At 47.8% G+C, this 23,273-nt stretch overlaps 1 protein-coding gene across 6 annotated transcripts in view; it reads right to left on the bottom strand.

Annotated features, from left to right (window-relative positions):
• Positions 1 to 23,273, bottom strand: part of LOC137412178 (zinc finger homeobox protein 4) — a 243,620-nt gene that overhangs the window by 216,580 nt on the left and 3,767 nt on the right. The window lies entirely within an intron of this gene.

Here is a 23,273-nt window from a genome sequence, read left to right as displayed (position 1 = left end):
GTTTTCACTGCCATACACCCCATAATCTATTGCTCCTTTGCCCCCACCTGTGAGGGATGGTGGATTTGCCATCCCACCACATCGGGGGTCTCTCACTACCAATTTCGCTCGTCCAAATCCAACAATTCAAAAATTTTCCATTTACTGCCAATTCTATTCACTTTTCTAAATTTCGTTTTAAATCACTATCACTATCACCATCACCCGTCTACTTATTACATCCTCTCGGTGCGCCAATTTCCTTCGAAAGCTCGGCTTCGTACAGCCGAGCCATGAACGCGGGTTCTTTTGTGCCAGCGGCTGGATACGTCCCGCATTCGTGGCAGGGATGGGGGCTTACCCGGGCCGAGATCCCACGCACCACCTCGGCGTGGAGCCATCCAATGTCCCGATCTCGACCTGCCGGCACGTCTCAATAGAAAGTGGTCGCCATGACGACCCTTCCTATCGGGCGGCCCGCTCCGTCTAGTGGAGCCCGGACGCGGCCGTTCCACGCGAGGCCCAGCGTGGATCGCGCACGGCAGTTCTTTCGAAACCGCCGTGGTTCGGATCCCCGCTGGTTCTCGCGGCACGCGAAGCCCGGCACGCACCGAGGGCCCGATTCGGCTATAAGTCGTTCTAAACTCTACCCCGTCTAACGTCGATGCTTCACCTGGACGCTTACACCCCGCAGCCCGTTCCTTGCTCACACATCCAGCCGTGCCCATGCTCCTCGTACCTTTCCTTACACACCCAGGTACACCCATTCCACTCACAGCCTTGGTCACACACCTGACCACCGAACACTTTGGCACACATTCGTTGCTCGCACACCTCACCAATACACCGCTTCGCGCCCCCTCCTCGGTCACCTCCTCTGTGACAATCACAGGTGTGCCCTCATTCGCACACCCAACCACGTGCCTCACCACCAACTCCAGCGTGCATTCCCACTCACGCTCTACCATTCCAGGTGTGCATCCTTCCATCCCAGGTGTACATCCTCGCTCACCTGTCACAACCAACTCACGCTCCATGTCACTCTCACTACTTTCACCTCCATTCCTGACAGCGCACTCACCCTTACTCTTGACAGCGCACTCTTTCCTCATGCACCTGTCCGTCACACACCTTTCTCGCGCACACTCTCCCGTTACACCCTCTGTAACACTCACCACAGGTGGACACTCTTCCTTTCTTCTGACAGCGCACTCTTTCCCCATGCACTTGTCCGTCACACACCTTTCTCGCGCACACTCTCCAGTTACACCCTCTGTAACACTCACCACAGGTGTGCATTCTTCCTTGCCTTTGACAGCGCACTCTTTCCCCATGCACCTGTCCGTCACACACCTTCCTCGCGCACACTCTCCCGTCACACCCTCTGTAACACTCACCACAGCACGCTTCCATGTGCTCCCTCGCACACGCGCTACGACCGACTCATTCTCGCCAACACCCTCACTCCTTGGCACACACTTTTTCCTCACACACCCCAGAGTCGGACTTTCTCGCACACCTCCTCTTTCGCACACCAGACCTGTCACACACTTCACCAGTGGCCTCTCACGAACACCCGGGTCTATTTCGACCCCCAAGCTCATTAAATCCCCTGGCGCATCATACGCACGACCATATTGGTCACCACTTACACCGGGTCCTCTTTCTCTCCGCTTCTCCTCCATCACCTGCGAATCCCTCATCCGGTTAATGAGCACATCATCACGATCCGAACACAGACTTTGGACCAATTCTTTTACCTCCTCTTTTATCTCTTTCTTATCCTCTCTCCGTCGCTTTTTAATTTCGCTCATCCCTTCTTCCACTTCTTCTAGTTTCTGCTTCACCTCTTTCATTCCCTGGTACGTCTCCTCAAGCTCGTCCTCCAAGGCTACCTTGACCGTTTCCAGGTGCGTCCTCACCTGCCGGTCCGTCGTCTCCATAACCTCTATCACCTCGTCCAGCCTCGTTGTCAGTCCCTCACGTACCATCTGACATTCCCTCTTTGTCGCTATCAAGTCGTTTTTTATGTCGTTTTGTGTCGCTTTTAATCCTCCTAATACCGCAGTGTTCCTTTGAACCTGCTCCTTTACTTCTTTTTGTCCCTCCGTCAGCTGTTCCACCTCCTGCGTCAGGACCTCTATGCCCCCTTGTAACTTTACAGTCCCCTTTCTCACCTCCTTCTCCATGTGCTCCTTACAGTGCCTCACCTCCTCGCGCACTCCTCCGACCTCCTCACTCACTCCTCTTCTGATCTCCTCTCCCATCACTTGCATCTCCTGCCCAGATGCCACCCTCATCTGCTCCATTTCCTCCCTGTGAGCATCCAGTTTGGTTTCTACCCCCATTCTGACCCCCTCTATCTGCTGCTCCATTTGTTTAACTTCCCTTTCCGCTTGGTCCCTCATGTCCCTCAATTTGCCTTCCATACTGTTTTCTAACCCCTCTAACCCATTTTTCACTCCCTCTATCTGATTCTCCTGGGCAGCCATTCTATTTTCTACCCCCATTAACCCATTTTTCACTTCTTTTATCCCGTTGTCTAACCCCTCAAAATTATTGTCTAACTTCCCAAATTTCTTGTCTAACCCCTCACCAGTACCCCTCGCTTCGTCCCTCATTACTCCCAATTGCTCACTCTGAGCATCCATCCGGTTCCCCATTACCCCCATTTGGCCCTCCAATCGCTCACCCAATCGCTCAATTTGGCTCCCCATACTCATCTGTACAGCTGCCTGTAGCTGCGCAATGAGGGCCTGTATGTCAATCGGCTGCATGTTAAAGCCCGTTGATACAGCGGGCTCGGCTACCGCGCGCTCTTGCGAGGCGCCATTTTGCGTGCCTGCTACCCTCGCTGTTTCGCTCTCCTCATGTCCCTCATGTCCCTCAATTTGGTCCTGGACCGACCCTGCTTCACTCTCCGCTACCGGACCCCAGCCATCTTGATCCGCCATAGCGCGACTTGCAAAATTCGAGTTTCGTAAAACAAATCCAAATTTTATTATTTTTTTTTCGTTATAATTTCGGCGAGCGCAGTAACCGCGGGACCGCGCTCCGGCTCGATTTTGTCGAGCGCAGTACGCGCTCCGAACCGATTTTCCCTCCCAAAATTTGGGCCTAACTAATTTAGTCCCGGGTCCGAATCTCACTCCTCGACACCAATTGTTACCGTACTAACACAATTGGTGTCCAAAATTTGGGCTAAATAAATTTAGTCCCAGGTTCGAATCCAACTCCTGACAACCAATTGTTACAGACACGACTTTGATGTTAAAGTGGGCCGAGCGGAATGGCCGTCGTGTCCGCACAAATTACCCGACTATACTCGACGTTGACGAAGTCGCGTTACGCTGGCTCAATAAGAAAAAGAAGACACCCGGCTGGGTTATAAAATGACGACACCAGGGATACGGTTCTCAAGACCTCCGGAGGAGATTATATTCGTTACGGAAGGTCAGATTACAGGGACGAGAGGTACAACATAGAAAGACAAGCACTTAGACACAATCTTATATTATTCCCCACAGACGACAGATAAACGGGACAAAGCTGACTCACACGGGGATTGATGGCTAGGAAAGGCAAGGTAGCGATGGCTCCAGGTGCACCTGGGCTCGGGGCAGGATCAACACGGTTCGGTCCAGAGATGCGGGGAGGTCTCGTCGCAGCGCTCAGAGGTGACGTTCTTTCTCAGGCGGGTCTTTCTCAGGCCTCTCCAAACTCAGGCGCATCTGTTTCAGCGCTCGCAGGTCCTTCTTTTTCCAGCTGGGGGCGCATCTCACGTCACGTCCGCTACGTGGCCGCGTATATCCGGCGGGGAGTGACACGCCCTCGGCTCGTTAGCTCCGCCTCGTGGAATCGGCACGTTGCTTCTCATTGGGTGCGTGCGGGGGGTTTACCAGGCTCCGCCCTTGACGAGGAGCTGACAACCAGCCCCTCCGTGGTAACCCCATGGAGCGCGTGGTCAATGGCGCTAATCGAGCCGGTGTGAGGACGCATCCTCCCCCGCGCCGCCGCCATCTCCTCTGTTGTTGTTGTAATTGTTGGGGAAGAAGATGGAAGGAGGTATGGGAAAGGTCCTAAACTCACTACTGATGCCATATAATCACATTCTGGTGCAACGAAGAGTCATAATTAATGGAGACGAGGCCTTAACTGACATAGACTAAGAATAACTAGGAAGATGTCCGAAAGTTGTCTACGTGTGGTGCGGTGGACCTGGGCACGACATTTAATGGGGGAATAAGGGGAAGGTCGGCTCTACTGATTGTTATTTACATGCAATGGGACTAGGGAATGGGGGATTGGGGAAAGTTGGGGAGTATTGGAGAAAATAGGGGAATATTTACAAGCGGATATGGAGGCCAAATTCCATATTCGCAACAATATACAGTGGGGAGAACAAGTATTTGATACACTGCCGATTTTGCAGGTTTTCCCACTTACAAAGCACGTCAAGGTCTGTAATTTTTATCATAGGTACACTTCAACTGTGGAAGACGGAATCTAAAACAAAAATCCTGAAAATCACATTGTATGATTTTTAAGTAATTAATTTGCATTTTATTGCATGAAATAAGTATTTGATCACCTACCAACCAGTAAGAATTCCGGCTCTCACAGACCTGTTAGTTTTTTCTTTAAGAAGCCCTCCCATTCTCCACTCATTACCTGTATTAACTGCACCTGTTTGAACTCGTTATCTGCATAAAAGACGTCTCCAGACCGTCTCCGACCACAAAGACCGACCGCAAAGCCGTCTCCAGACCTGTCCACACTCAATCAGACTCCAACCTCTCCACAATGGGCAAGACCAGAGAGCTGTCTAAGGACATCAGGGACAAATTTGTAGACTTGCACAAGGCTGGGATGGGCTACAGGACAATAGGCAAGCAGCTTGGTGAGAAGGCAACAACTGTTGGCGCAATTATTAGAAAATGGAAGAAGTTCAAGATGACAGTCAATCTCCCTCGGTCTGGGGCTCCATGCAAGATCTCACCTCGTGGAGCCTCAATGATCATGAGAAAGGTGAGGGATCAGCCCAGAACTACACGGCAGGACCTGGTCAATGACCTGAAGAGAGCTGGGACCACAGTATCAAAGAAAACCATAAGTAACACACTACGCCGTCATGGATTAAAATCCTGCAGCGCACGCAAGGTCCCTCTGCTCAAGCCAGCGCATGTCCAGGCCCGTCTGAAGTTTGCCAATGACCGTCTGGATGATCCAGAGGAGGAATGGGAGAAGGTCATGTGGTCTGATGAGACCAAAATAGAGCTTTTTGGTTTAAACTCCACTCGCCGTGTTTGGAGGAAGAAGAAGGATGAGTACAACCCCAAGAACACCATCCCAACCGTGAAGCATGGAGGTGGAAACATCATTCTTTGGGGATGCTTTTCTGCAAAGGGGACAGGACGACTGCACCGTATTGAGGGGAGGATGGATGGGGCCATGTATCGCGAGATCTTGGCCAACAATCTCCTTCCCTCAATAAGAGCATTGAAGATGGGGCGTGGCTGGGTCTTCCAGCATGACAACGACCCGAAACACACAGCCAGGGCAACTAAGGAGTGGCTCCGTACGAAGCATCTCAAGGTCCTGGAGTGGCCTAGCCAGTCTCCAGACCTGAACCCAATAGAAAATCTTTGGAGGGAGCTGAAAGTCTGTGTTGCGCAGCGACAGCCCCGAAACCTGAAGGATCTGGTGAAGATCTGTATGGAGGAGTGGGCCAAAATCCCTGCTGCAGTGTGTGCAAACCTGGTTAAGAACTACAGGAAACGTCTGATCTCTGTAATTGCAAACAAAGGTTTCTGTACCAAATATTAAGTTCTGTTTTTCTGATGTATCAAATACTTATTTCATGCAATAAAATGCAAATTAATTACTTAAAAATCATACAATGTGATTTTCAGGATTTTTGTTTTAGATTCCGTCTTCCACAGTTGAAGTGTACCTATGATAAAAATTACAGACCTTGACGTGCTTTGTAAGTGGGAAAACCTGCAAAATCGGCAGTGTATCAAATACTTGTTCTCCCCACTGTATATATATGGTGGCGGCCATCTTGGATTTTGACATGGCGACCCAATTTTCAATTGCGTTCTTCCTTATGCCGAGATAAGTTTCAACCAGCTCTGGTGTTGGCTTAGCGGCTAGGGTGCCAGCTTAGGATCCTAGGATCCTGGGTTCAAATCCCGGTCAATCGCTGAATTAACGCCAGGGGGGTTGACTCAGCCTGTCATCCTTCCGAGGTCGGCTAATTGAGTACCAGTTCACTGGTAATTCCCTGTTTGTCGTAAAAGGCGACAAACAGGGTTGGCGGAAGGAAGGGCATCCGGCCGTAAAACATTGCTCCAAAAAGGGGACCAACAAAAACAACAACCACGGTGCCCGAAAAAGGCCAACCCCCGCTTTGCGGGGAAAAATGGCCTCTAAAGGTGGTTTTTTTAATTGTTTTTTTATGCCTAGATACACCCACACACCAGATTAGAAGTTGGTACTTCGCTTATTTTTCAAGATATTCAGCTCACAAGGTTCAGACATACATGGCATCAGACATACATGGCGGTGGCCATCTTGGATTTTGATGTGGGTTGCACCCACACACCAAATTAGAATGCGGTCCTTGGTTTACGCACGCACGCACGTACACACGCACGGACGGACAGACAGATGGACAGATGGACGTACGGACGGACGGACACACGGACGGAGGGGAAAACCATAGTCCCCCTTTCGCTCCGCGGTGCGACGGGGGACAAAAACGAATTTATTGAGATGGAATGGGTTTTTTTTGGCAACGGAAAAGGCACTTTTTTGAAACGGAAAATCACTGGCTCTGCAGTCATCACATGAGACAAGATAGGCTTACGGAATAGATCAATATATTTTACAACAAACCCTTACAATTCATATGCATTTTTAAATTGACACAAAATAATGAATGACGAATTTGAATTACATGAATGAACAGAATTATAAATAATTAAATTGATATATGTGGGAAAATTACATGCCCAGACCAGGAATCAAACCCAGGTCCTCTGGAAAACTGGACCAGTGCTCTGCTGTCTGAGCTATCTGGGCGACCCTGACCAAGCATGCAATGTCCCCACACACAGAATTTCCACTCTTTCTGTCAATGCTTCCGGAGCACTCGCTGCCAACGAGCACAAGCTTCCCACATATATCAATTTGATTAGTTTTCAATTTTATATTGGGTGCTTAGTGCTTACACAAAAGTTTTTTAAAAAGTAACAGCTTACAGCTATATTTCCTCATATAAATGTTGAAAACAATCAGAAAAGACTGTGCTAAAATCAAATAATGATTCAAATTTTTCAACATCCTCACACCAGGTTACTGTTGATAAAGAGCGTTTTTGCCACCATCTCTCCACAAAGTTTTTTTTTTTCCCCTCCTATCAAAACCGATTTCAAGTGGACACTTTCCTATTATTATTGGAGCAAAGTTGTGAAATTAAAGTTGTTTAAATTGATGCCAAACACACTCAATAGTGCCAGTCAATTTTTCTTGTGACTATTTCATACGATTAAACGATACTGACCCAAGTGGGCAAATTAAATCATAAAGGATAATAATCATCACAATTAATGATAATATTAATGACAAACTTTAGAACAGACAACCAAACTATTAAAATTGCTAATCGTATATAAAACAAGGCTGTGGAGTCCCAATAATAAAGTACCCTCAACTTAAAGTGCATACAACTATAAAAGATTAAAATTATTACAGTTTTGCAACCAAAAACAGGAAGAGGTCTGGCTGAATTCCCATCTGCCAAATTCATAGCGAGAGTCCCAATAGTGACCTATGGTAATCCCAATAGTGACCTCTGACCTGAATGAAAACTAGAAAACAAACAAACTTCTTACTTTCAAGAGATGCAGAAAGCACCAACCCAGTAGTATTAATAGGACAATAAGAACATTGATGCTCTTAATTCCCAAAACAAAACACAATCTGTTGAATGAACCCATCTACCTACTCCCACCTCTCCCCACTTCATTCAATTCTCAAGGTTCGGCTCAAGCACATTTCAAAAAAAAGAATATATAAAAAGTGAGGTGTGTTACATTGGAAGGGGGTACGTACCAGTCAGGGATGTTAAGTTAGCTTGGTCTGCATGCTCGCGTAGGTTAGAACACTTTCTGTAACCAGGGAGCCACTAGAGTGAAATCGTCCTATCTTTAAGCATGGCGTGAGAGGCGGTATCGTTTGTTGTCGAGGATAGAGTTAGTAAAGTGCGAATCGTAAACAACCAGACCAGGACCAGGCAAGGACAGGACAGTGAGTGGAGGCAGAGGGGTCAGAATGTGTTCATGTTCTGTGCATGGCTTGCTAAATATCTCCTGTCCCACGCTCTGGGAAGAGCAGAGGGCATACCATAATTGGCCACCTGAAAGGCTGCACACTATTGGTTCAGACAGTGCTGGCAACACTATTGGCCAACTGCATGCCACCATCAGTGCCCATCATATTGATCAGTGCCCATCTGCATGCCACCGCCACAGCAGTGGTGGTGACGTCCTGCATCATTCGCCGGTGCCGGGCCATGAATGAAAGATGCTCGAGGGTGTGGGGTGTGGTCATGGGGAGTAAAGACCATGCACAAATGCTGACGGGGGCAGTTGTAGTCCCCAGTGTGGGGCAGAGCAATAGCAGTCACCAGCAGTCAGTCAAGAGTCAAAGGCAGAAGCAGGGAATCGACGGAGCCTGTGGTGGACAAAGACGAGCCCTGCTGCCATCATGCCCTTCATGGAGACCTCTGCCACCCTTCCTGAGACTTGCATATCCTTTTAAGTCTTCCCTGTGAGAAATCCATTATATATACAATGCATTCAGAAAGTAGTCAGACCCCTTCACTTTTTTCACATTTTGTTATGTTGCAGCCTTATGCTGAAATCGTTCAAATTCATTTTTTCTCTCATCAATCTACACTCAACAAGCGTTACGCCTAGGTCCCCCGTCGATGAAGTGGCGAGTTGACAAAGTGGAAGACGCAAGGCGGCCATCTTGGATTTTGACGGGGCGACCCAATTTTCAATAGCGTTCTTCCTTATGCCGAGATACACCCACACACCAGATTAGAAGTTGGTACTTCGCTTATTTTTCAAGATATTCAGCTCACAAGGTTCAGACATACATGGCATCAGACAGACATGGTGGTGGCCATCCTGGATTTGACGTGGGTTGCACCCACACACCAAATTCTAATGCGGTCCTTCGCTTACGCACGCACATACGCATGCACGCACGGAGGGGAAAACCATAGTCCCCCTTTCGCTCCGCGGTGCGACGGGGGACAATAACCCATAATGACAAAGAGAAAACAGGATTTTAGAAAGTTTGGCAAATTTATTAAAAAGAAAAAACTGAAATATCACATTGACATAAGTATTCATACCCTTTGCTATGACACTTGAAATTTAGCTCAGGTGCCTCCCATTTCTCTTGATCATCTTTGAGATGTTTCTACACCTTGATTGGAGTCCACCTGTGGTAAATTCAATTGATTGGACATGATTTGGAAAGGCACACACCTGTCTATATAAGGTCTCACAGCTGACAATGCATATCAGAGCAAAAAACCAAGCCATAAGGTCGAAGGAACTGCCTGCGGAGCTCAGAGACAGGATTGTGTCGAGGAACAGATCTGGGGAAGCCTACAAAAAAAATTCTCCTACATGGAAGGTTCCCAAGAGCAGTGGCCTCCATAATTCTTAAATGGAAGAAGTTTGTAACAACCAGGACTCTTCCTAGAGCTGGCCGCCCGGCCAAACTGAGCAATCGGGGGAGAAGGGCCTTGGTAAGAGAGGTGACCAAGAACCCGATGGTCACTCTGGCTGAGCTCCAGAGATCCTGTGTGGAGATGGGAGAGACTTCCAGAAGGACAAAAATCACTGCAACACTCCACCAATCTGGGCTTTATGGCAGAGTGGCCAGATGGCAGAGTACCTCTCCCACCTCCCCCCAAACCCGCTCCCTCCCACAGATCTCTCGATGTCCCTGCTCTCAAATGTTGCGTTTGTGTCCTTCCCCCTCTCTCCCCATCTTGTCTACCACTCCACTCCCTACACCTGGATGCGTACATACGCCCACCCCAGCCAGTGGGAACACAGACTACAACAACAAAACTACCTTTACTCCTAGAATCAACAGCCCCTCACCGACCAAAACACACACACAAACACACACAAACACACACACACACACACACACACACACACACACACACACACACACACACACACACACACACACACACACACACACACACACACACACACACACACACCTCCATTTCTCTTCCATGAGCAGTCACTACTCCTTTTGGCTGAAATGAAACACCACCCACAACCTCAACCTACAGTTTGTCGTGCCTCCATTAAACCTCCTCCAAATCCAAAGTGAGCCTTTCAAGGCAACCTGGGCCACTCTGTCACACATCCTCCTTCTTTTTCTTTCTGTCCCACACACTCCAAACCGAGCAAAAAATGCAGAAAAGGAATTGCCAATATACCCTCCACACCCCACCTCAAATGGCTGACAAGAAACTCGCCAACCCTTCTCCCGACACTCTGCCTCCAGCTCACTGTACTTTCCTCTCGTCCTCTCGTCCTCTCGTCCTCTCGTCCTCTCGTCCTCTCGTGCACCTCCTCCATATTCTCTTCCCAAGGTACAGACAATTCCCCTAAGATGACCTGTCTTGTTGCACCTGACCATATGAAAATGTCAGGCCACAAGCTTGTCACACAGATCTCCTCTGGGAATACCAATTGTGGATTTAGGTCTGCCACCACCTGTCAAACACAAGCATATGACAGCCCTCTTGCTTTCCACCCTTTCCACCACCTCCACCACCTCCTCCTCCTCCTCCTCTTTCCACTTGGCCCTCTTTAGACAAACAACACCTCTCCCCCATCGGTCTCCTTCTCCACTCTTTTCTCTCTCTGTCTCAGCACCTGTTGTTGCACCAGCTGCACCACTACCGCTAGCACCTAATCGTGCCGCCACTTGTATCTTCCTGCTGCCAACGCTACTGAGCTCACCTGCATACTGCACTGTTCCTAAACCTCCACACAAACAACATCTCTCCTCCTGCAACAACCCCCACAATCTCAAGTTTACTGGTGATGGAAGCACATCATACTTTGCCCGCAACAGGAAACTCAACAATATTGGCTCCATCCTCCAAATCTCTTTCCACTTCAATGTCCTCACCTGTACACCTTCCCACCGTGTCCAAGCACCTTGTCGTGCCTGTCCGACTGCTTTCACATATCTCCCCTCCTCCTCCTTTCTTCTCACCTCCCCCTCAACAATCTTCCGCCTCTTTCACACATGCCTTTCCCCATCGCTCATGCTTCATCCAACCCAAGCCATGCTTCCGGTGCTGTAGCATCCCCACGACATCCACCGGTTGCAACCGTTCCTCCATCTCATGCACCTCTGCTCTGGCATTCCACTTCCGACTTCCCTTCTTCTCTGGGAGAGCATTCTTTACCACTGAATCACTCTAGTACCGCATCATCATGAACCGTGGTCAATCCTAACCATCACAGATCAATGGTGGATGAGTTAACCTAACCCTAACCCTAACCCTAACCTAACCCTAACCCTAACAACTAACCCTAACCCTAACAACCCTAACCCTAACAACCCTAACCCTAATCATCAGCACCTGCCACTCTCTACCCTGCCACCATTCCCCTCCGCCATTATCAGAAGAACACCTAATGTTTTGTATGAATGTTGAGTATGTTATGTAAAGCTTTACTAAAACTGCCATGTATCTGTTAATTACAAAATGTATTGACAAAATGTATAAATAGATGGGTAGAAATAGATAATAAAACATTTTAAAATCATCTCTGTTAAATTCCTACCACATGTAATTCCAATGACTGTGTACCTGATTCAAGAGCACCATTCTGTCAACACATTCCTTCAAGGTGAACAACACATCCGCAGATGGCGCAGACCCATCGGCCGATGGGTCTGCATTGTCATTTCTCGTGCATCCACAGATGGGTCGCCAAACGGGTCAGACCCATCGGCTGATGGGACCGATCCACAGATGGGTTCCAACATATATATATACACAGACTTGGCATTTAATATGGAATTATTTTTTTTGTGGGGGTGAACTTACTTTTCAAGATGACGTAGAACCAAAAGTTCATTGGAATTATGTTGAAATTATTCTAGATTTTGTTAATGTGACCTTTAAAAGAAACAAAAACCACATTTGACATTTCGAAGAAAATAAATTGATCCTTGAAAGTGATGTAAACCGATATCGAACTCAATTCACGGATAGTACTGTGTTAAACTTCTGTACGTTTTCCAGAAGTATCTCTTTATTTTGCACATTAGCCAAAAAAAATTTCAACAAAAACAAAAGCTAAATTATGACTGGGATTACGGACAGTAAAATTACAGTTCAGTACTTCGTGTAACCTTCACGAGCATTCAGGAGAGCACGTACACGTCGAGGCATGCTGTTCACGAGATTTGCCAAGGTTTGGACAGGAATCGCTTGCCATGCAGTGACAATAGTCTGCTGCAATTCACGCACAGAGGCAGGCTGCTGGTCCAAGTTGTCGATTTGACGCGTTAATTCTGCCCACAAGTTCTCTATCGGATTCATATCCGGTGACATGGCAGGCCACTCCATAAGCTCTACACCATGGTCAGCAAGAAAGTGTTGGATCATGCGAGCACGATGAGGCCATGCATTGTCATCTTGGAAGGCAAAGTTTCCTCGAAAGGCTGCACGAGCAAATGGAAGCAATGTTTCTTCCAGAATGACCCTGTACTTGAACTGGTTCAGGTTTCCATTCAGAACAACCAGGTCAGTTTTGCCCCCTGCATGAAAAGCAGCCCAAACGGTCACCCCACCAACTCCAGATTGGACTCTTGGCACTATACAATCTTCGTTGTGGGCTTCATGCACTTGTCTGTGCACTCGGATGCGGCCATCTTTACGATAGACCAGAAATCTAGACTCGTCACTAAAGGTCACGTGATTCCAGTGTCCCGGCTGCAATTGACGGTGCTCTCTGGCCCACTGCAATCGGCGCTGGCTGTGTTGTCTGGTCAGGCGTGGCTTTCTCAGGGGACGCCTGGCACGATAGCCTGCTTGAATCAGTCGTTGATTGACTAGCCTTCTGGATACAGGCACATTTGTCAGTTGCTGCCACTCAGCCCTAAGCCGATTAGCTGACTTGGTACGGCTATTGCAGACTAACCGGTGCAGCTGGCGATCATCTCTCCTTGTGGTTCTGCGTGGACGTCCTGGCCTCGGTATTGGAGTAGGGACACCCCTCTGAGCATTTCGTTTCAGGATCTTTGACACCTGACCTTGAGTGATGCCATACTGCCGAGCAATAGCACGCTGTTTCATGCCAGAATTTCGTAAAGCCACCACTCCATGACAAACAGCATTGTCAAGTTGACGGACCATCTCCAGAGGAAGCGGCAATAACTTTTGTAGACGTGCAGCAGTTGTTTTCCAGAACAGAACGCAACAACCCTTATATACCCGATTGTGAAGCCAATCGTCAAATGTACCTGTCCTTACATTTTGTCACGCCACCTGTGATATAATCCTGTTATTGACTTCTTGCTGCAACAATCAGTAACATGGTTCTTTTAACAAATAAATCACCAAAGTGTAAAAGAAACTCACCAGATTGATATACTGAGTTAAGAACGTAAACCCAAGTCAAGAAAAAAAAAATCCATATTAAATGCCAAGTCTGTATATATATATATATATATATGACCCTGGGAGGCTACATCCAACACGTAAAGTAACCCTGGAGTTTAGATACATCCGTTGCAGTTGTGTCTGGCTAAATTACTCTCCCCTCGTATCAGTGGAAGGGAAAGATGGGTTGTGAATGTAGTTACAACTATCCCCATTGATCTCTTCCTCATTCAGCAAGTCCATGCTCAAACCTCATTCTCAAAACGACATTCTCAAACACTCTTCATCTTTTTATATTCAAACCCTGTACCACATTCACTCCACAAAAACACCTCAATAGCATACCTCATACACATTTAACACCACAGAACCATTCCGCCAGTGCTGTGAGCAATCTTGTCACTGCCAGCGTTGAGAATGTTCTCGTCGCTGCGCTGCCAAACCACCAGCGCGACGTGAGTCGTACCAGCCGTCCTACCCATCACGCTTGGAGGACGAATCACAATAGCTGGATCAAGGAGTGGGGCATTGGCCAGGTGCCCCACAGGTGCCCAAATTTGCAGAGAAAGTAACAAGAGAATTGGATGTGAGGACCCTATCAAAAGTAGTCCTCTCAGATGGCAACTCGTCATGCCACAGAGTTATCTGCGGCCGGTCTGCTTTAGGTCAAAAGTCAGTAAGTGTGTCGAAGAAGCCCCATGTGACCCGGCCGCCATACCCTTAATAATATATATGTTGCCTTGTGCCGTAATAAACCTTCCTTAGGAACACGTGCCCGCCTTATTCCCACCTCCCGTGCAAGAACCGTCTCAGCATTTTGGTAATCCCTGGGAGGAAAACCTAAATTTGAATAATCACTTGGTCGCAGAGACCGGCGGGATATAGATTTCGTCCGGAAAAGGAATTGTGCTTCCCACTCAAGGGAGCTTCCATTAATTCGGCTATTCTCGAAGTGCATTGCTTATGAAGCAATTGCAACATTGATGCTCTTTAGTATGAAAATAATATACAATCTGTTGAATTAACTCATCCCTCCACCCCCATTAAATTATAAGGGTTCGTTTCAACCATGTTACAAAAAGGACTACAATGGCACTTGGTAGAGCACATACCTGCACCAGGCTGAACAGTTGAATGTTTTGTATCCCACCGTTCTGGATCCATACCTTAACCAAAATATAATCGGCTTGTTATTGCCACCTATCCAACTCATCCACGAAGTTTCATCCCGAATCCATCCATAACTTTTTTTTGAGATATCCTCCTCACAGACAAACAGACAGAGACAGAGGTGAAAACATAATCTCAGTCCACCTTCCATGGCAGAGGTAAATAGAGAAGATTTATAAATTTACCCTTTTATAATTGTTATACGACATTGTAGCTTTAAATGTGATTCTTCACATTTGAGAGATCGGGCCAAAAACTATACATCATGATATTTCAAAAAGTTGTGGATGGGTGATGACAAAAACTGTGAGATAGGTGAGGTAGCGGTTTAGGATTGTGGAGCTTGGTCAAGGATTGTTGATCGTGATTACCTTGTGAAGTAATGACATTAGTACCCCCTGTAACGAGCTTCCTTTAAAGTCTGTGGTGATCTGCTCTGCCCTTTCAGTGCAAGCTGGAAATCCTTTGTCTGTATTAACACTAAATCACCTTTGTTCTCCTTATCAGTCATTCATCAAGCTTTGATTCAGGGAGAAAAAAAATAGAAGTCTGTACTCCGTACATCACACTAAAGGAAACCCCAGATAAATAATTTAAAACTGTTGATGAAGGAGTCCACACAGTGAAGAGAAATAGCCCCACGCAGCACGCAACAACAATCCAACGACATATTCATACATTTCGGATTTTGCTGCCGATAACACTTACCAATGTAGAAATAAAAACAAATGTTTAAAAGAAAACAAGCTGCACAGGGCAATAGTAAATAAATGTTTTTTGCTTCTTTTTTTAATTTTGAAATAAACTGTTAATACGAGAAAAAAAAATTCAACTGCAACATATCAAGGTCATGGGATACATCTTGCACATTGCAATTAATAACATTGGAATTTGACAGGTTAATTTAGACTCCAATGAATCAAGTATTCCAAGATGGCCGTTGTGCTCAAACTTTTGAAAGTGCACTCTGTTCAATTCTGTCTATGTCTCTGTCTGTCTCTGTCTGTCTCTGTCTGTCTCTGTCTGTCTCTGTCTGTGTCTCTGTCTGTCTCTGTCTGTCTCTGTCTGTCTCTGTCTGTCTCTGTCTGTCTCTGTCTGTCTCTGTCTGTCTCTGTCTGTCTGTCTCTGTCTGTGTCTCTGTCTCTGTCTCTGTCTGTCTCTGTCTGTCTGTCTGTCTGTCTGTCTGTCTCTGTCTGTCTGTCTGTCTGTCTCTGTCTGTCTGTCTCTGTCTGTCTCTGTCTGTCTGTCTGTCCGTCCGTCTCTTTGATACCCCACTTCAGACTCGGTAGCATGCCCATGCCACGTCTCGTCTGGCCAGAAAAAGCTAACTCTAAACCGGTCATAAAAATTCTTTACAGGCCTTGCCGCAGTGCAACGTGTGCTATCCTGGGAACATGGGCACCAAGCATCTGCCGTGAGCAAACTAGTAAGGGGTGGGAGGAGGAAGTCCCACATATAACACCTTCCATCAGTCAGGTAACAGAACAGATGTGAAGTACAACACAGAGCCATTAATTATTGCAATGGAGCTCGAATCTTTCATATTTTCCTGCAAAATGGCAGAGACTTGGTGTCAAAGAGCCGACGTGCAAATTTCAGAATAACCACCAGTATCAATTTTGTAGTTTTACAACTAGCTGCCTCGAAGCACTTCTCGGGATGCCAAACGGTATGTCAATCACGCCCACGTGCGCCTCGTTCCACATCGCAAATGTTACTTTTGCCTCGTCGTGGTAACATAAAATGGCTTTCGTTAACTTACAAAGGCCGTTCCCTCAAAGTGTAGCTGAAGAGTGAAACGAATACACGACAAGCAAACTCATGTGTTTTCCTTTCCGCAATCTCTCAAAAAGGCACCCATCAAGGATGCAGGCTGTTATAGATGTATAGTGATGGAACTTTCCAGAAACAGAGGTCATCTCCTAATCACAATCTGGGAAACAATTGACAGTGCACAGTAAAATGCAAACCACCAGCAATGGTACAACCCCAAACAAACAAACACGACGATATAACGATGATGAAGACTATGACTATGATGATGACGACAAGAGCGGGAGATATTTGTTCCAACTTGTAGCTCAGTCACTCAGCCAAGCACAGGGCAACACTCGCAGACAAATCAAAAAACAAATAAATAATTAACTTTATTATACATATATATATATATATATATATATATATATATATATATATATATATATATCTATAATTCAGTAATCTCTGTATGTATGTCTGTCTGTATGTCTGTGGACCGCTGTTTCTCGACAACCACGGGTCCGATATACTTTAAACTTGCCAGGTATATTGCTGGGGACCCGAGGATGTGCCTTTTCAAGGTTTCATATTAATCGGAGAAGTAGTTACCGAGCTATGTCCAAAAAACGATTCAACCAATCAGAGAGCAGCGAGCTATCACGTGTGCCGAACGTGCCGAACAGACTCTGCCTCTGACGGCACATTTGAGAGCGTATTCATTTATTTCACGTTGGCAAACTATGTTGCCGTTTAAACTATGTTTTAAAACTAATTAAAACTAATTTGCGATTCTTCGCTTTCCTGCGCTTTTGTGCACGCTATGGCGATTTCTTTACCAAACTCCGCAAGCCGTTCGCTTTGGACCAAACATTTCATGTAAATAGAGGGGGGGGATTGTCACCGTTACTCGCAAGCTGTTCGCTTTGGACCAAACCATTTCATGTAAATAGAGGGGGGGGATATAATTTTAGATATAGATATAGTACGGGGCATGCCCTAGTATATGTAAAACACAACATAACACAACAGGCATTTTAAGGCCATTTTCCCTGCTAGAGCAGGGGTTAGCCTTCTATATATATACGTATATATATATATATATATATATATATATATATATATATATATATATATATATATATATATATATATATATATATATATATATATAGATATACATAGTAATTAAAATAAAACATGAGCAGCAGCTTAATGAGCAAGTCAGTGACTTTGCCATTGAAAATTTTTGGAAAGTTAAATAATAAAGACCATAAAACAAGCAAATCAAAAAAATAATAATCATTCAACAACCCATGTTAAAAATAAATATTAAACATAAAAAAATGAAGCATTATGATAAAGCAAAACCAAACGAGAGCGAAGCTGATGGCATGCCATCACAAATCCCCACGCTTGCCACCTAAAGCAAAGTTGAAAGATGGCAAAAAATTCCACCAACAAGGGGCCCCATATCAAATATTAGGTTAAAGATGCCCCCCCCACCCCCCCCCCCCCCCCCGTTTTCACCCATGACACTACATCCCCACCTCGTGGTGCATGAACCAGGGTCAAATCCCCCCCAAAAAACGGTACATACTTCATGTGTCGTACCCCGACCACCCACCCCCCCCCCCCCCTCCAACACTACCACCACACCCTATCCTCTCCCCACCCCCCATTCCCAGCCCCATGTTGATTGCACACACATACAAAGGTTCATTAAAAATGTTTTAAAATGTGCCTGTAATTGCAACTTTTGGTATTTCAACTCTAGACCCCGTCCTAGGGGGTGGGGGCAAAAATGCACCTTCATGCCATGTAGTGATCATAACTACCAAGTTTGGTGAATTTCTGCACAACGGTGCAGAACAGCGGTAACAGTTTATTAGGAGATAGTGTGACAGACAGACAGTTGTCCTGATTATAATATCTCCCCGTTTCTTTTTCAAAAAGCATGGGGATAATGAAGTCTGCAAATACGACACAAACTAACAGCAATGGCGGTGGCTGCAACAGCTACAACTGCAAGGTCAGCCACCGCAACGGTAGCGGTGGCAATGGGGGTGGCAACAACAGCAGCAACAACTGCAACAACCAAGCAGCAGTTGCAGCAACAATAGCAGTAGCAGCAGAAGCAACAACTGTGGCAGTGGCAAAAATGTGGGTGGCAATAAACAGCAACAGCAGCAACAACTGCAACAACCGAGCAGCAGCTGCTGAAACAACTGCAGCAGTACCAGCAACAATAGCAGCAACAACAGCAGCAGCAACAACAACAACTGTGGCAGTGGCAAAAATAGGGATGGCAGCAGCAGCAGCAGCAGCAGCAGCAACCGCAACAGCAGCAGCAGCAGCAGCAGCAACCGCAACAGCAGCAACAACAGCAGCAGCAACAGCAATGCATTATGCAAATTATATTCTAATCTCAAGGATTGTCATACATTTCAAGTCATTCATTTACCCTCCATAGTGATAGTCCATCCCCTCATTTCATGGGCAAACTACCCTCACCTACCACAAAGACCCCTCCGGCAGGGTTGCCGCCACTATACTGGCAAAGAACACATCCGTTCATTACTAACACGAACAGTAACAGCTTATATTTATAACGCGTGCCGGTACAGTAATGGTGCACAGGTCAGACACAGCGGGACGTTCAGAAAGGTATCCTTTCAGTAACTGGGGGCTGAAGGTGACGGAGTTCTTCGAGTTGGATATCGTAAATAAACAACAAACAAAACACAAAACACACGCGCACTACACTACGTATACACACAGACACCTTTCCACAAAGTCTGGCCATGTCACTCGTGGCAGGAACTCGGGAGAATAACGTTTGGGTTTAAGGTTTTGGGCCATTCTACGATTGGCGATGTAGTTGTGTTCCTGGAGAATTCGGCCAATGACAAACATTTTACCAGAAATGGAGGGTGTTTTGAAAATAATAAAATAAAAAGGTGGTGGGGATGTGTGAGCATGGGGAGGGGAGGAAGGGTGTGAGGGTGGGGTGGTGGTGTGAGGATGGGGATGGAGGAGGTATTAGGGTGGGAGGTAGGGGTGTGAGGCTGGGGTCGGGGTGTGAGGGTGGTGGGGAGAGGGGGTGGTAGTGTGGGGTTGTGGTATGAGGTTTTGTGAGGGTGGGATGGTGGTGTGAGGGTGGAGTGGTGGTGTGAGGGTGGAGTGGTGGTGTGAGGGTGGGGTGGTGGTGTGAGGATGGGGAGGGAGGAGGTATGAGGGTGTGAGGATGGGGTGTCAGGGTGAGTGGTGGTGTGAGGATGGGGTAGGGGCGTGAGGGTGGGGGTGAGGAGGTATGACAGTGGGAGGAGGGGTGTGAGGATAGGTGTTGGTGTGAGGAAGGGTGGTGGTGGGTGGGGAGGGGTTGTGGGGGGTGGGGGTGGTGGTGAGGGTGGTGGTGAGAGGGGGGTGGTGAGAGGGGGGTGGTGAGAGGGGGGTGGTGAGAGGAGGGTGGTGGTGTGAGAGGAGGGTGGTGGTGTGAGAGGAGGGAGGAGGTGTGAGGTGGGGGGAGGATTGTGAAAGTGTGGTGATGTGGTACGAGAAGGTGTGAGGGTAGGGAAGGTTGCATCAGAGAGCTGTTCAATGTTGCGTCATTCTTCAGAGAGCTTCACAGGGCATGAACCATAGATCGACTCAGAGGGTGTAACGGTCTCAGCTGGATTTTCACAAGTTCACATCAAAACAGTCCGAGTTAGACAGCCCCAAGTATCCATGAACAGACAAAAGGTGGTTTACATTGAAGTAAAGACAAAACTAAACAAAACCGCAGATAAAATAACCGTCAGTAAAGGTAAGTGGTGTGAAGCCTCCGCATGTCATTAACCACAACCCGAGCACATGAACCACTAAACATGTTGGAAAGGGTGGATTTCCATGGGATAAAAAAAGAGGAATTAATTTAATCGATCTCAAGGTGCATCCCCGACAGATTCAAGGTACAGGTGCACACCTGATAGCACAGGTTGCGATTTCTGAGGAAACGTCTGCATTTCTTACCGCCTCCCCCCCTCCCCCCTCCCCCAACCCCCAACCACCAACCTCGCCCCCTTCTCGCCGCCTCCTCACCATCACCAAACGGCCATTTCCCTCCAGTTCTCCTTTTCCCCCCTTTTCTCTCGCGTCCTGTCCGTACTCAAGTCCTTCAACACGAACGCCCATTCACACGTCAAATGTCGTTTATTTGTTACTCTCAGTGGGTGGTGTGGTGTGGTGAGAGACGGAAAACAATCGAAGGTGTGAGAGGACTCGCTCCATTTTGACTTTAGTGCACGCTCGCATTACTTAGCGAATGGATGGGTCCGTTTTGTCTGGCGCTTACCCTGCCCGGCCCCTTCCCCCGCACGACCCCTGCCCCTCCCCCGTCCCACCTCCACCCGGCCCCTTCCCCCACACCCGCCCCCTTCCCTCGCACGACCCGCCCCCTTCCCTCGCACGACCCGCCCAGCCCCCGCCCCCGCCCCTTCATCCTCCGGGAGTACAGCCCCAAAGCGTAGGAAGACGAACCACGTGCTGGGAAACCGAGCCGCCGTTAGTTATCCGTCAGACGGCGACTTATCCCGAATTTGCATAACGCGTTGGGGTTTAAAAAGGGAGCACGGAACTCGTTCAGATTTAATTAATTCACAAACCTCCCCCCCCCCCCCCCACCCCCACCCCCACCTCAACAATGTCAACTCCAACAAGAACCACCCCCACCTCCTCCCCCAACCTACAATGCGTCTCAGCTCCACACCAGCCGCCCTCTCAATCTCCAATGGGTCTCATCCACACACCAACGACCCCCTTCACCTGCAATGTCTCACACCTCCACCAACTGCCCGAACCCCCCCCCCCCCCCCCCCCCCCATGTAATGCCACACTCCCCCACAACAAACAACCTCCCCTCTCCCTCCACACTCAATGTCTCACCACCACCACCTCCAATAACTCCCAGAAATAAGCCCCACCCACTGTCTCATCCCCACAATGCCCCCAAACTCACCAGAGGCTCTGATCTCTCATTCACAAAATCCCCTAAACTAACCACCATAACCCCGGCACTGATTCACCTCCAATCTCAGGTCCCCTCTCCCTATTTAAGGTCCCCTCTCCCTATTTAAGGTCCCCTCTCCCTATTTAAGGTCCCCTCTCCCTATTTAAGGTCCCCTCTCCCTATTTAAGGTCCCCTCTCCCTATTTAAGGTCCCCTCTCCCTATTTAAGGTCCCCTCTCCCTATTTAAGGTCCCCTCTCCCTATTTAAGGTCCCCTCTCCCTACTTAAGGTCCCCTCTCCCTACTTAAGGTCCCCTCTCCCTACTTAAGGTCCCCTCTCCCTACTTAAGGTCCCCTCTCCCTACTTAAGGTCCCCTCTCCCTACTTAAGGTCCCCTCTCCCTACTTAAGGTCCCCTCTCCCTACTTAAGGTCCCCTCTCCCTACTTAAGGTCCCCTCTCCCTACTTAAGGTCCCCTCTCCCTACTTAAGGTCCCCTCTCCCTATTTAAGGTCCCCTCTCCCTATTTAAGGTCCCCTCTCCCTATTTAAGGTCCCCTCTCCCTATTTAAGGTCCCCTCTCCCTATTTAAGGTCCCCTCTCCCTATTTAAGGTCCCCTCTCCCTATTTCAGGTCCCCTCTCCCTATTTCAGGTCCCCTCTCCCTATTTCAGGTCCCCTCTCCCTATTTCAGGTCCCCTCTCCCTATTTCAGGTCCCCTCTCCCTATTTCAGGTCCCCTCTCCCTATTTCAGGTCCCCTCTCCCTATTTCAGGTCCCCTCTCCCTATTTCAGGTCCCCTCTCCCTATTTAAGGTCCCCTCTCCCTATTTAAGGTCCCCTCTCCCTATTTAAGGTCCCCTCTCCCTATTTAAGGTCCCCTCTCCCTATTTAAGGTCCCCTCTCCCTATTTAAGGTCCCCCCTCTCCCTATTTCAGGTCCCCTCTCCCTATTTCAGGTCCCCTCTCCCTATTTCAGGTCCCCTCTCCCTATTTCAGGTCCCCTCTCCCTATTTCAGGTCCCCTCTCCCTATTTCAGGTCCCCTCTCCCTATTTCAGGTCCCCTCTCCCTATTTCAGGTCCCCTCTCCCTATTTCAGGTCCCCTCTCCCTATTTCAGGTCCCCTCTCCCTATTTCAGGTCCCCTCTCCCTATTTCAGGTCCCCTCTCCCTATTTAAGGTCCCCTCTCCCTATTTAAGGTCCCCTCTCCCTATTTCAGGTCCCCTCTCCCTATTTCAGGTCCCCTCTCCCTATTTCAGGTCCCCTCTCCCTATTTCAGGTCCCCTCTCCCTATTTCAGGTCCCCTCTCCCTATTTAAGGTCCCCTCTCCCTATTTAAGGTCCCCTCTTCCTATTTAAGGTCCCCTCTCCCTATTTAAGGTCCCCTCTCCCTATTTAAGGTCCCCTCTCCCTATTTAAGCCCCTCCCCCTTCCCCCTTCCCTTCCCACCCACTCCAGTATTTCACAAACCCACAATGTCCCAAATCGTCCAATACAGGCTTCAATCTCTCAACCCCCCACAACACTCCCAAACCCCACCCCACAATGTCCTGACCTAACTCCCCCTCCTCCCTCCCTCAACCTTTTTCCACCCACTCAGTCCCTTTCCCAACCCCATTATGCACGATATCAAAAACATTACCATCGATCG

Source organism: Myxine glutinosa, chromosome 10 (genome assembly GCF_964187855.1).
Source record: "Myxine glutinosa chromosome 10, kmMyxGlut1.1, whole genome shotgun sequence".
Taxonomy (NCBI): domain Eukaryota; kingdom Metazoa; phylum Chordata; class Myxini; order Myxiniformes; family Myxinidae; genus Myxine; species Myxine glutinosa.
This window is presented reverse-complemented; position numbering and strand designations above follow the sequence as displayed.